Below are 13,075 nucleotides of genomic sequence, written 5' to 3'. Positions count from 1 at the left end.
ATTCTAAAAGCTGAGTGACTAAGAAACAAAATGGCAGAAAATGAAATACAGGGTTGATAAGTGCAAAGTAAAGCACATCGCAGAAGATAACCCTAATAACACACAGACAGTAATGGGCTCAAAATTGTTGGGTTTTTTTTTCCTGGGTGGCAGTTTGGGGAATTACCACATAGATGATTCTGACAACATTAGTCCTCTGCTAAGCAGCAGTCAGGCAAAGGGCAAACAAAACAGAAAATGTCTTTCTGCCATTTTATCCACTCACAGTGTGATCAGTTTTTGAACACGAGAGGCATTTCTGGTCACTCAAACCTAGTGAAAACATAGCAGAATTAGAAAAAATACAAACAAGACCAGCAAGGATGATAAAAGCCCTGTTTGTATGAGGAGGAAGAAAATAGATGAGATTTCTTTATCTTAGAAAAGCTGTGTTTGGGGGATGATATCACAGGATCATAAAGTCATAGAGAAAATTAGGAAATGGAAGGAAAATTAGTAGGTTATGGGTTTAGAGGGGTTTGTTGCTGGTTTCTTTTCTTTTCTTTTTTTTTTTTTTTAATGCAGGAAATAGGATAAAACACAGTAACACCATGAAGGAGATCAGGAGACTTTTTTTTTTCAAAGGAAGTTATCTTTCATTTATGTGTGCAGATCTTTGTGTGAGACCATTTCAGATGATGAAAATAGCGCAATGACACCGATCCATAGGTCCATGTGCAGTTATTGAAATTGCAACCTGGTTCATATGAAAGTACACCCTTGGTTGCTTATTTTCACAAGACAGAGAAGTTCTAGGTTTGTCTTGGAGTTTTTAAATACAATATTCATGTCTGACCACTGCTGGAGAAAGGATCTGGAACAGAAGCCATTCCATAGTTTTTAGAATTTTGAGTGTCATGTTTTTCTTACACATAGTTCTGCCTTGAGGCTAAATCCTGCTGATACAGAAAGAGATGAATCTTACATAGTAAACCTATGTGTTCTAATTTCTTATTTGTGGGTAAAAGGAAAGATGGAACAAGCTCTGGTGGCATTTGGCAATAACAAGGCCACTAACAAACTTTTCTGATTTCTTACACCCGGAAGAGTTCTGGATCTCAGCTCACCTATGCCATATGCCATTCCCACTCCTCCTTAACTTCAGAGGAACAGAAGGTGATGTAAAGTTTTCACCTTCTCAGCTCTATCCTGCCCAAAGTAGATATCAAACACTTCCAAGAATCTAAATATTGGTCTAAATATTGTTTTCCCTAAATATTCGCCAAGATGTTTAATCAAAAAAATAGGCAGTCTGACCAATCCTACTGCATCATGCCACTTCATCACGACCCACCATTCTGCATGTGACAGTGGCGTTCACTGCATTTCTGCCACTCCTAACAGTGATTTTCCTGCTCACTGAGGTTTGCTTTTGCTCTCATTTGAATCCTCATGCCTTATAAAATCTAAGTAAAACAGACCTTGTATTATAAATAGCACAGGCATTTTAATTAATGGAAGAGAAATTGGTCATCATTGTCTTTGGTAAGGGTTTCCAATGGACAAATTTAGGTTTGTTTTTGAAAACTGTGTTTAGTAATATCTCCTATCTCCAATAAACAGCAGAAGAATCTCTGAAGCATGAGTGATTTACTTACTCAGTCTGTAAGAACAGCAAGTGAACTGTTGTTAATACAATAATGAAATGGTAGTTAATGTGGCTTCGCCCTCTTCAAGTAGGAATTGAACATTATCCAACTGAAAGACTAACATAATTTAAACATGTTGTGAGCAAAAATATTTTCCTGGCTTGAAAAAAACTACAAGTGGAATCTAAATTTTTCAAGGATTACTTTAATAATAAAGATCATACAGTCAGTAAGGGTGACTGAGTTGTCAAAAAAAATAATAATTTCTTTAAGTAAAGCAAGTCTTTCCTTTCTCAATTTTACAAACACAGTTAATAAAAATTTCTTCTTCAATTTCAAGTTTTATAGATAATATAATTAATGTTTTCATTTTGGGGGAGGGAGAACCAGATGAACTGCTGTCTTGCAAAGCATCATAGATGCTAAGATATCATTCCTCCTAAAAAGGCAGCAGATCGATTCCTGAAAAGTATCTTCGTTTCGCTTTGTTTTAAATGAAAGTTATGCCTAAAAATACCCAGACACAATGATCTGTGAATGTCTTATAGGTATAATTTGACTGGATATTAAATCCTTTCAGGACAGTGAAGTCTGGAGACTTGACTGTTCCTGTGTAACTTCTGCCAGTTTCTCTCCAGTGAAAGCAGAGGTTGGCCAGTTTATCAGTGGGAACAGCACATTAGTGTTTTACATCAGACAAATACATGTTAATGACCTAGATTTGAAGGATAATCTGCTCTGACCAGAAATCTGTTGGATACAGGGCAATTGACTTCTGCTCATTTTGTCTGCATGCAAGGCTGAGCCAACTGCAAAGTTAGTGTTTAAACACATGACTATGTCAGCTGGAACATAAAATAGATGTTAATGGGCACATTAAAGCTAAACTATGTAAAGCAAGACTACATTTGACAAAATTTTGGAACATCTAAACCATAAAACACCAATGGAAACTTACCCAAAACTCACCCTATTTTCTCCTGCTTTCTTTCTGCAAAACATCTGCCCCAGAAGAGACAGGCAGACTCTCATCTGCCTCATTTTTGTAGTGTTCAAGCCCCAGCCTCAGACTTCAGTGCTCTCCTGCCCTGAAACCTGCTGTAGGGCCAACACCACCCAGCAAATCCTGTCACAGTACAAGGGCACATGGTGTCCCCAGTTGTGCGACAGGCTTGGGGGAATTGCCAATGCAACACTTGGGGCTCCCAAGCTCAAAGACCCCAGTTACATACAGGAATATGTGAGCATCCATCTCCCCAGGATTTTTCCCATCAGGTTCTGTGGTCCTTTTCTCAGAGCAGATTCAAATATTTTGTGGAAGATGATTTTTCTTGCATCTCTAAGAAATTTCTCATTGGCCTCTGCCTCTGCCTTAACTGTAATCACAGAGCAGAATATGCTGAGTTGGAAGGGACCCATCAGGCTCATTGAGTCCAACTCTTAGCCCTGCACAGGACCATCCCCAAGAGTCACACCATGTGCCTGAGACTATCATCCAAAAGCTCCTTGAAATCTGTCAGGCTTGGTGCTGTGATCACTTCCCTGGGGAGCCTGTTCCGGTGCCCAAACACCCTCTGGGTAAGAACCTTTTTCTAATACCCATCCCAAACCTCCCTTGACACAACTTCATGCCACTCTCGGGTCCTGTCACTGGTCACCACCATCCTATATGATTTTTTTAGACCATTTCTGTGCCATGACTGTGGCATCTCAGAGCACCTTACTACTCAGTCCATCAAAACTTAAAAAAAAAAAAAGTGTATATGTGCATATAGGGCCCACAAATGGTATTCATGATTTGATTCATGCAGATTAGCCTCTAAAACAGTGTATTTCTGGGGATTTTCTAAGGCTCAGGTTTTGATTCTCTCAGCTCCCCCACTCTGCCTCAGGCCAGATTCAGCAGGCACTGTGCTCCCTGCCAGCGCCAGGGCTGGGGAGGAAGCACTGGGACCTGTGGCATCTGTACACCTTGCTGAGGCCTCCTGCTCAGTGCTGGGAAGGGTAAGGGTGAGAAGGAGGGGGAAGGAGAAAGGGAAGGAAGAGGAAAAGGCTTTTTGCATCTCTGTTGGTGGATTCTCTCCTTCAAGCCATTTGCTACAACAAACATCCAGAACAAACCCCAGCAAATGCAGACAGAGTTTACCAGAGCTTTCTCAGACATTCATGCATTTAATTTATGCAAATACTGCACAAAATGAATTAAATATTGCAAATTACATTAATAATTTATATTCTGTAGTTAAAACCAGTCAAGAATATTTGAATAATCTTAAATTGTTCACATGCAAATTTTATAAGTTTTGTGTGGTTTATTTTTTTCTTTTTTCATTTCTGAGGAGACAAACCTTCCTTTTCCACTTATCAGTTCTTAATGCCAGGCTTCCAATAAATAATGTTTTGGGGTTGGTTTTCTTTTCGTATCTCCTATTACACAAATTATACTTTCTGACTTTGCATATTGTTTATTAGTCAGGATCTCAATCTGGATTCCTCTACCTATTTTTTCGTAGCTCCAAAGCATGATTGGGTTAAACAAAATGTTTTCCACCTATCTGCACTTCAGACTTGTTTCCAAAAGTAAATTGTTGCATCTTAAAAACATCTTGACTGTTTGAATGTATGAGAAATTTACTAGACAAATAGACTTCTCTCTTTTCATTTTTATTCGCTTCTTTGAGGGTTGCTCTATAAAACTCTAATATTATTTATTCTCAGCAAAATAAACATTCATCATGAGGTAAAAATCAATGGCACTCAGTGCTATAGCAACTTGATAGTGCAATCTTAACGTGGAATTGTCGGGGTGTTTTTTTTCTCATCTGATAAATAATAAATCCATAAATCCTACAAGGCCATCGGAAGTATGCATATAGTGGAAATTAAATAATATTTCATTTAAAATGGGTTTGATAGTTTTTCTATTACTCTATTACACACACACAGAGTGTCACACAAGCACATACACTCACACAGTCTGTATGCACCCACCCATGAAGATATATAACATACATATCAATGTGGGCATCTACTTAATCTAGTCATCTAATGTATTCTCTGAAGGCATTTGTTAGTGGGAAGCTCACCTAGTGAGAATGTTTTTATTCCATTTTAATATTAGGAGCACTCTCCAGAGCATTCATCAAACCACAAAGTCCATTTTTAATAACTTCTTGAAATGCTATCTTTTATGGTAGCTTCTCCCCCTCAGTAGTTCTGAGAAGCAGAGATACAGAACACATGGGCATGGGTCATTAAACCTGCCCAATCCTCTCTGCCCAAAAACAGGCTCTTTGGTGGGGTGCTGGCATTTCTCCAGGAGGACCATCTGCCCAGGCCAGTAGCTAAGCAACACATTTCCTAGTGATGGCCTTTTATTACTTGGCAAAACTGATTCAGGGAATAACCTGAAACAATAGATTTAGCAGCATATAAGAAACTCAGTACTGAGAGGTACAGACAGATGAAATGTGGAAGCATGGCTACAGCAGTAGAAGAGATATTCTTGGGAGAAGATCTCAGATGCTCATGTGAACTCAAGTTTTGTTCAAGAACATCAAGGAAAAAGAGAGAAGAAATGTCCAGTCAACTTATCTAAAGGAGAGAGCATAAGAATATCCCTGGAGCCTTCCTGAAATGTGCATGTTGTATGTTTCATCTTTTATGTGTCCTGGAGTAATTCTAAATCAGTGTCTGCAGTGCCAGAGCTCTGGAGAACCCTGTTGTTAAGCATATGGAAGAGGTCAGGACTCACTGTGAGGGCTTATGACCTCCTGACCTGGAGGTTCCCCTTTTGAGAAGAGACAACACCAGGGGAAGGATTCTATTCAGAAAACATGCCAATAAGCCAGAGAATGAAGCAGTGCAGGGAGCTCCCCTAGACAAAGGGAGACCCAGCAACAGAGGTTTCTACTTCACTGAACATCCAAGAGGCTCATGAGTACCAGTCAGGAGTACCTACACCTTCTGCTTGCAAAATTCAGTTCCTTCCTCAAGCCCTAACTGCTGCTCTGGCTCCTTTCTGCTCTTTGGAGCTAAATAATTATCTTCCTACAAAGTAAAGACAAATTGTAAAGGTAGAGCTCCACCTTGCCAAAATCACCTCTGAACTGAAATGTGTTATTATACTCTTTAAGAATAACCAGGAAATAGGTTTTGTGTTGTTTTGTTTTTAATTAAAACATTTCATTTTGGATATCAAGAGAGCTGCTAATTGCTCAAAGAATTTACAGTACCACAAAGCACTTTGACATGTAATGCTTCCAATTTGATCTACTGTTCCTTACATACAGCATGTCCCATCACTGGCACGGAAAGCTGAAGATCACCGAGCACAGGGACTCATGTAGCAGTCTGTGACTTTGTTCTCACCACCCAGAACATGTAACATGAGCCACTGGGAGGCTTTGGAAAATGATCACAGCGAGTGCTGCAAAATCAGCAAATGGGATCTCAATTTTATTCTGTTTAAAGCTCAGCAAAAAGAGTTGTTGTTTGTGCATAGCACATGTTGTTCTAGCCTACTGAAAACTGAGTAATGCGGTAGTATATGCAAATAGTAATAGATTAAAGATTTGGCATGCACCAGAGTACTCCAATGACATGTCCAGTCGCAGCAGTACCATCTGCTTTTCCTTGTATGTGCTAAATTTATTACACTGTGCTAATTTCTATAAAAGTTTACACACAACCTTCAGGAAATTATACTTAACAGACATGCAATATTAGTGCTTTGTGACTTATTGTTGACAAACAGTTAGTAAATGTCTCTTCCATTAATCTCATCTCTATTCTTAGTCAAAGGACTTCAGAAATCAATAACATTGATTGTGATTCTTAAGGAATGGCAATGATTTGCAATTCAAATGTTATTTCCCTAAGGTTTTGGTCATGCTAGAATTTTGACAGACCAAAAGGCAATCTGATTTTCACCTGGAGGTTGGACATCAGTAAAACACAAGAAGCCTGGTATCATACACCTAAATTAAAATTAACTCTTTCTGTGTGGAGTGGAAATTTTACCAAACTGCTAACTGTACCATCTCTTTAGGTAGTCATCAATTTGACACATGGAGTCTGCACAATACTGGCAATGTCCCCCTCATGATTGCTCACTAATACTCTGAGTCATAGGAAGACAGAAAACCAGGCAAGGAAAGGCTCTTTTTAATGGCCATCTGGGGTTTCTATGAGTCTTTTGCCCTGTTGGCTTCATGGCTGGATGTTTTACTGATGATACTGGAGCTCATTTGGAGAGTCTCCACATGATGCTGTGCTGAATGATTTCTCCCCACAGGATCAAAGGCTGAGTTCTCTCTTCTTTGGGTCTGAGGGGAGCAGGTATTTCACAGTGTGAGACCATTGAACTATTACCTCAGGGGACAGTTGTCTAGAGGATATTTTAAACCTCTTTGACACATTTAAATAGATGGTTTCAGTTTGCCAGTTGTGGGATGGCTCCTAAAATAAATGTCACTATAAAGAATAAGGCAATTTGTTTCGGATGATTAAGAGAATCTGGCTCATATATTCAAGGTGTGACAATTCCAATCACATCTTCATTTCAATTTACAGGAAAGAAATAAACTAGGCTTCATTATTGTTCACATTGCTGATGCTACGTATTTGACATGATAATCTACAGTATTAGTCAGTAAATTGACTCACTGGACTGGCCTTGATCATATGCTCCATTTTCTGCTCAGCAGGGCTCTCTCTAACAGCTATATATAAGCAGGGAGAGGAAAAAAAAGAGACCATTCTCTCTTAGATCATTATAAAATGATGTTGCTTTCAGTTTTCCTGTTGCTTCAAAGGTTATAAGTGATGTGATCTTTTCACTATCACAGATAATATATGGCTGCTGTTTGTCTGACTTGTCAACTCCTCACACAGAAATCCAATACTTCCCTCTTGTCACATATTCATTTCAGATATGTGTTCTCTTGCAGGGTCTGAAACGAAATAGTCACTGTATTCCTATCTGCCAGTTCTTAAGTCTCGCCTTGTGCAGTCCTTCCTTGTCAAAGCACAGTTGTCACATTAGCAACCCATATGAGTACTTGCAGCAAACGTAGAATCTCCTGATAGTAATTAAAATTCTGCATGCTTTTCTATTAAATAAAGTAAATCATCGTGCATCATAATCCGTAGCTCTGCTTTTCTGCCACTGTTTTTAAATGTCTGATTACTGAGCTAATTGCTCAGGCAGGTTGTTTTTAGACTGTATTATGCACTTATGGGTTTTTTATCACTGTCAAAATAAGTATTGGATTAATCCTTATTCTTCATCTATATGTCGAGAAATTGTTTCCTGAGTCCAGACAGAAGTTAAAATTAGGAGCAGCCTCTAAAAGGGGCTAAAGGGTGAAGGGCAGCTAAGAGAGGATGAGAGCCCAGAGTCAGAAAGCAAACAGCTCAATAGAAGATTGGCATGAGCTAGGAAATACAAACTTGTGTAGCTGTATTTCAGCAGCTTATCTGCAGATGTAACCTGTGCTGCTGAGGAAGGAAGGGGAACCAAAGACTCATAGGACAGAAAGAGCCTATCACTATTCCTGTCCAGAATGGTAAACAATTGTTTGAAGACTTTTTTACTGACCTTTGTTCCAGGAGTACTTGCAAGTCAGAGAATTACAGGGTGTAAATCAGAAATACTCAACTGTGGGTCAGCATATCCACAAAGAGATATAATTCAGCTCACAGTCTCCCTGGGGAGCAATCCCTGACAAATCTCTCTTAAACTCATGCCTGATATATTGGGCACATTACAGAAGAAACTGTTTAATGGCATTGATCAATATTTTCAGCAATTGTAAATGTTCCAGCGTCTTGCTCGGTGCTGGCTCTGCCAGCTGGCTCTCTGGGGCTCTTTTGGTCCTGTTCCCTGCCATCCTACGATTCTGTGTTTGTAGTTTGAAGAACAGAATAGAAATCAATAACCATCCAGGCCAAACAGCTTTCTCTAAATAGCAATGCTTTAAACATGCAAAGAGGCTGAAGTCTAAGCCTCTTTGCTTCAGAAGGTTCAAAAGCTGCCAGCAGGAAAGATCCCCAGATTCCTATAAATTTGGTACCAGTTTCTAAGACGACTTTGATAGGGAAGGCAAGAGGGGAAGCCTTATGGTAAAAGAAAGGTCGAAATTCACGTCTCACCATAGCAAATTGATTACACTTTGGGCACCTCTGTACCCCTGGGTAGTGCCTAGGGCTAAATACTTTCCTCTCTCCCCTTAGATGAGTAAGACCTCATGCAGGAGAACTAGGTTCTTGTTTCATCACTGAAGAAGACAAATATTTGACAGACTCAAAAGAGTCAGGTGTGGCAGCAAGGTAGGAAATAGTGGTAGGGGAAAAAAGTGAGACTGACAACACTGGTGGGGATGCCACATGCAATAAAACCATCTCTAAGTCTCACATGAGGTTCAAAAAATATTCATGAAATAGCAGCTGTTAGATTCAAACACAATCTCTGATGAAAAAGATCTGTTGTTGTGATATAAGTCTGATATTCAACCTGAGCTACACAAATATGCACAAGAGAACTTACCAAACAAAGAGGAAAGCAGTGACAGCAAAAAGTGTGACAAAATCATCAGTCTTCATGCATCAAAAAGTAAAATTCAAATAGATTATTTTTACAACAAAATAACACAATATAAGCCGCAAGGGAAAGTGATCAAAGATCAAAGAGTAAATAAGAGACAGGCAACATAAACAGGCATCCACAGTATCTGGAAGTAATAGAAGAACAGCAGCATACAGCACCAGAGAATCTTAAAAGAGCTGTCATGTATTGGTGGAAAAACATCCTTTGTGCAAACTTTAAAAAAAGAGTATTTACATCTAGGGAGCAAGACAACATTTTCTGTGCCTGCAAAAAGCTACCCTCTCTGGATATTTTATTACTCTTTCTTCATACTCCTGTTTGGTCCCTATGTAAAAAGTACAGTTTGTATCTCCACTGCATGAACATTCAGTAGAACTGCATGAACAGTAAGGGCAGAATAATAAAAGACTAATCCATTAGCAAAAAATGCAGAACTAACTCCACCAGAGTTCATGACAGACAAATCTAGGACATTTCCAAAATAAGGAACAAAATGGCAGTGCTCAAAAACATTTTAAAAAAGAACTGCAATGGCTAGCTAATCAATTGCTTTTACGTAAAACCTGAAGTCAAGGTGAAGGTGAAGATTTGGAACAGCAGCACTTAGTGTGTCATGATTTCCTTTTTATTACTATTTTTAATTATAAGAGCAAATAATTTTGTTTTCCCCATTGATCTCGCTTCTTTGCTTGCATGGGCTAAGGACCACCAGTTGCCCCCCAGCCACCATCTGAGAAATCTGAAATGGCAGAATGAAGTTGTCTTATTCTGAAACCTTCAGTGTGCTGAATTTGTTCTTGCCCTTGATCATGTAATTGTGCAAGCAGAAACATATCATATAAGGAAAGAAAACTGGCACAACTAGCTCTCCTCCTTTCTCTTTCAACCCTGCCCTCCTTGCAGGCACAGTCACTGAACTCAGTATTAATTTGCTCATAACAAATACCCACAGAGCACTGTGAATATGCATTACAGTTGGTAAAACCACTGGTCATCCTGTTTGCTTTCATCTAATACACAGGTTTGGTTATTTCTATTTCTGGATTCACCTCACACGAGATCTTCTTCCACTTTCAATGCCCTTTTCACTCCCGGTGTTCACCCCTGTTGGCTCCAGTGGCCATACATACTCCTAGTCCCACAAGGACTGAGGACTCAACAAGTCATAGCAAGTTATAGAAAAGTGTTTTAATAATTCATAAATCATCACATTGGACTGATTGCTCTATACATAAATAGTAAAGGCTACTCATCACAAAAATACTGCCTCTGGCTTAGAAATTCTGTGAGTGGCAAAGTCCTCGAGTCCAGGAGGATGCATCAGGTAAAGATGAAAACAAATGCTACATGAAAACCACACTGAGTAAGCTGAACCAAAAAATGGATTTGCAAACCAGGAGAAGTAACTAAGCTCATGCTTGGTAGGAAAGGGTTGAGAAGTAATTAAAAAAAGAAGCTATACAGAGCAAGAATTTTGCAGATATAAGATAAATCAAAAATACAACTAATCCTCTTTAGTTTTGCTAGGGAAATCATAGCTAGAAATATTGGTGAAGCTATATGGAGTGAGAAGCATGATACCCAAACATAAGAGGCTCAGAAAGAGAACTAGAATTAATAAATTTAGAAAAGCTGAGGCTCAGGCAAGTGAGGACATGCCAATATATGGGGAAACTGGCAATTACTAGGTTGACAGGCACAAAAGAAATTCAGTGACCTATGTGGCAAATACAGCATAAAGCTAATGTAGGGAGAATAGTATCTAAAATATGTTATGCCTCCTCTGCTTTTCCATTTTGAACACCTGCACACACACACGCACAAATATCCAAGAGGGACCTGTCTGATGGAAGAATAGCTGACACTCTTGTCAAACAAGGAAACTGAAGTCAAATAGCTGCATAATTTGCTACTGTTCCTCTGTAAAGGATGGGGCAAGAACTTGCAGATCTCAAAAGAAAGATAATTGTCTTCTACAAGATCCACTGGAAGGTTGTAGGTAACACATATATAGTCTATTGGTAGGGCCGGAAAACCATTGAGCAAGAGCACATTGTGATTTTCAGAAGACTTGATTATCCACTCACTGGTGTAAATATCTGCTAACACAAGAATATCTCCCAAATTTTACATGGGAACTCCCATGACAGTGGCAGGGTCACAAGTCTTTCAAAGTTGCAACAGAGTACTTATGCAGTATACACACCCATTCTGGACATGCAATGAAACACCTGGGCCAGACAAATACATCTTAATTCACTTAGCTATGTATGTAATGGTGAAAAAAGAGTATTAGGACCTTGTATGTCTTCCAGACAGAAGTTACCTAGGACTCTAAAAGAGCAACCTGTGATGCACAAGTTCTCTCTATCTCACCAGCCTGTAGTGGCATCACACTTGATTAGACTTGCTAGAATTTCTCGTCTGCCATGATCAGTGCAGAAAAAAGCCTACAAAATGAAAATTCTGCAAATGGGGCATATGAGTAAACTTGGTGTCTGGTTCTACACTGTGCTTTGCAAAACCAGAAGGCTGTGAATTTGGTAAAACTCTTTATTTTTTTTGCATAAATATCTATTGTACAGATCTTTCCTGTCACTTTAAAACCAGAAACAAACCATATTAAAAAAGTGACCCCATCACGGGTGTGAAAAAGAAAGCTGGCATAAGTTAACAGACAGCAGATAGAATTTCTTGGAAAGTTTGTACTGGAGTGTCAGAGCTGCTACATGCAGATACTTGTAAGACTTTATACCCTGAAGATGAAATAAACAACTTCATTTGCTAGAACGGTGTGCAAGATTTCACATTTGTGCAAATCAGATAATCTCTAATGAACAGAGTTTGTGATGTCCTTTCTTTATTAGCTATTCTTCTGACAGATGAAGATTACACAGCATCTGAAGGCAAGTCTCTACCACCAGCAGGTTTGGGAAGGCTTAATAGAAAAATGAATGAGTCGGTCAAGGGCAGAGCACTTTCACATAACTAGAAGAAAGAGTTATCTTAGAAAACTACACAGAGAACCACTTGAAGAGAGTGACATGAAGCATGAAAGCAAAAGTGTCATGTCCCTTAGGAGTCCTGCCATGATATTACAGAGAAACTAAAAGCTTGGACCCTTGGTAAAACAACTTGCACTTATGCAAGTGAATTATAAATGTGTGTGTACAGATGCACACACAGTATCTGTATGAGAAATTACATATACAAGTTAGAAACTAAATTACTTGAAGAGTTATGCTCTTGCTCAGGGGGAAGTTACAGGCTCAGTGAAGAAATTCACAGGTAGGATTCTGAACTTCTCACACTTCACATGTTTTGGCAAACACAGCAGCCTTTTCTGATCTTTCCAATCTGTTCTTCCAGGAGCTAAAAACACTCTGACACACTCAGTATGCCAGATATCTTCAATCAGCCCCTGGAAAACCAAGCTGTTCAATAGTGAGTCTTTCTTGACATTGATCCTGATGTAGTGAAGAAGTTTAGTATGGTATGAGCCAGGGCTGTGCCAGCTCTGAGATGTCATAGGAGAGTCCATCCACAGAGAGTGGAAGTGGCTAAATTTTTAGTAACCTATGGTTGGGCTTAGCTTGGAGTTTTCAGGAGCTCCCAACTTGAAATGAGTCTTTGTGAGGACTCTGGGAACACTCAGCAACAAGTGCTCAAAATATGAAAAGTTTCAAGATGCTTGTTCCTTCCAGTGTAATTTCTATTACTGCAAAAACAAACAAAAAAAAGCTAAGCAAAAAACCCAAACAAAACAAAATAATTAAAATATCAGGCCTCTAGAGAAATACCCAACCACGGATTATCATATTTACAATAAATAGCATCT

At 39.1% G+C, this 13,075-nt stretch overlaps 1 protein-coding gene and 1 long non-coding RNA gene across 11 annotated transcripts in view; one reads left to right on the top strand and one right to left on the bottom strand.

Annotated features, from left to right (window-relative positions):
- The window catches only part of GLRA2 (glycine receptor alpha 2), a 129,106-nt gene that overhangs the window by 6,475 nt on the left and 109,556 nt on the right, over positions 1 to 13,075 (bottom strand). The gene's annotated exons all lie outside the window — the stretch shown is intronic.
- Positions 1 to 13,075, top strand: part of LOC113970259 — a 56,357-nt gene that overhangs the window by 37,297 nt on the left and 5,985 nt on the right. The gene's annotated exons all lie outside the window — the stretch shown is intronic.

This window comes from Neopelma chrysocephalum, unplaced genomic scaffold (genome assembly GCF_003984885.1).
Source record: "Neopelma chrysocephalum unplaced genomic scaffold, ASM398488v2 Primary Assembly neopelma1_76, whole genome shotgun sequence".
Classification (NCBI taxonomy): Eukaryota; Metazoa; Chordata; class Aves; order Passeriformes; family Pipridae; genus Neopelma; species Neopelma chrysocephalum.
Note: the sequence above shows the minus strand (reverse complement) of the source record. Positions and strands in the feature narration are given on the sequence as shown.